Source organism: Lissotriton helveticus, chromosome 10 (assembly GCF_964261635.1).
Source record: "Lissotriton helveticus chromosome 10, aLisHel1.1, whole genome shotgun sequence".
Classification (NCBI taxonomy): domain Eukaryota; kingdom Metazoa; phylum Chordata; class Amphibia; order Caudata; family Salamandridae; genus Lissotriton; species Lissotriton helveticus.
In genome coordinates, this window is record NC_136071.1 from 138,371,761 (window position 1) to 138,373,916 (window position 2,156).

The 2,156-nt window shown below is 42.9% G+C and overlaps 1 pseudogene; it reads left to right on the forward strand.

Moving 5' to 3' along the window:
- Nucleotides 1-1,046: 1,046 nt before the first annotated feature.
- Nucleotides 1,047-1,693, forward strand: LOC144783963 (GTP-binding nuclear protein Ran-like; annotated as a pseudogene).
- Nucleotides 1,694-2,156: the final 463 nt, after the last annotated feature.

Consider the following 2,156-nt stretch of genomic DNA (forward strand, 5'->3'; position numbering starts at 1 on the left):
TTAAAACATGGCATTGTGGGCGTAAATACTGTATTTGTTTCACTGTATATTTCAGCACTTGCCAGTGAGTCCAATGTAGCTGTAAGAGCACCAAATGTCAATAAGGCAGGAAAGAAAGTTCATATTGACAGTGACAAAGGACATACTTGGATAGCGAGGACCAATGACAGGGAATGCTTTTGGAATGATGACCCTGCTGGTCTTTGATGGATTAACAAACTTGTCTGGTGCTTGAGTATGAAGCGAGCCATCTTCAATTGTGAGTTAGCATTTTCAAATTAAAACACTCTTCCAAGCTGTTTAAGATATGGAAACAGCTTGCCACTCTGTAAGAATTATCCTTGGTACTATGACAGGACACTATCCTGCTAAGCACCGTATGAAACTTTGGTCAGACACACATGCGTGGTGGAGCTTCTGCTCCATGGACCCGCACTTTGGAGAACAATGCTCCCTTATACTGCCTAACTTGTTGCTTCCCATCTCTTCAAAGAAGAAACTGCTGGGCACTCAACAAAGCATTGCAATAACAAACTGGTTATTCATAACTCCAAGGTCTTCCTCATCATGCGCCTTACTAAATGAGGATGGGTTCATGACACAGAAATAAAAAAATAAGGAATCCATCACCTTGATCTAAAAAAATAAGAAATCCCTTTTCCATTCACCACCTGTGGGAAGTATTCTTCCTCTCTTCTTCAATCTTTTCTACTTTTTCTTTGTAAAACTCTGCCCCCTTAATTGCTTGTGAAGAGAACTTATGCCCTTCCTACTGGTGGTTTATCTCAAGCCTTGCATGTTCGACAGAGGAACTTTAGGTCAGGGCGGAAGAGGTGAAGAACTGTGACAAGGAAGAGATATCTCAGTGAAATGTGGATGATCAAAAAAGGCACTTTTACATACTCAAGCACTGCTATTGTGTTAAGTTGCATTTCAGATGTCTCCCAACCAATCGTTGAATGCCTAACATGCATATTTTTGCAGCTTACATCCTTAGATTGCTTACTTCTCAGAAAGCCATCTCTCACTATATTCATAAAACCCTTCTGGAAGATCCCCCTCCGCACACCATGGTTTCCCAGGGAGACCCGCAGGTTCAGTTCAAGCTCATCTTAGTCGGGAATGGAGGCACCGGCAAGACCACCTTCGTCAAGCGCCACTTGACCGGCGAGTTCGAGAAGAAGTATGTGGCCACACTCGGAGTCGAGGTCCACCCTCTCGTCTTCCACACAAACCGAGGCCCCATCAAGTTCAACGTCTGGGACACCACCAGCCAGGAGAAGCTTGTCGGCCTTCGAGATGGCTTTTATATCCAAGCCCAGTGTGCCATTATCATGTTTGACGTCACGTCAAGAGTCACATCCCCATCGTGCTGTGTGGCAACAAAGTGGATATCAAAGACTGGAAAGTGAAAGCAAAATCTATAGTCTTCCACAGGAAGAAGAACCTCCAGTACTACGACATTTCCGCAAAAAGTAATTACAACGTTGAGAAGCCCTTCCTCTGGCTTGCAAGAAAATTAATCGGCGATCCCAATTTGGAGTTTGTAGCAATGCCTGCTCTTGCACCACCTGAAGTTGTAATGGACTCAGCATTGGCAGCACAATACGAGCAAGATGTACAGATTACCCAGACCACTGCATTGCCAGATGAGGACGATGATGCGGAAGGAGATGAGTGGGCTTCGGAGTGAATGTGGCAGTAAAAATTAATTCCTTCATATTTTGGACCTGCGTATTTAGCTGTTTTGGACTGCAATTACTTTATCCTCACGTTTCGAATATAATTTAAAGACTGCTACAGTCGCATCACATTTAGTAGTGAACCCTGTTACTGTAGTTCCGGTTCCTTTTCGTTTAGACCATAATAAAGTTGTATTACAAATAAAAAAAGGAAAAAGAAAAAAAGAAAAATTAACTTGACTGACTTCCACTTGATTCCTTTAAGCTTGATTCCTCTCCTTCCTTTCTTCAGAGTGACCCTCTTCTTACCTTCCATCATCCTCATGCCTTCTATTTCTGAGTATTGTCTCCTCTCTGTCTCATAACTGTCTGCCTTAATCTCTATTATTGCAATTCTGCAAAAAGGCTGTCACCTCATTTCATCGAGCAGAACCTCTGCTGCTTTAAAACCCTATCCTAGTAACCTAACATTGC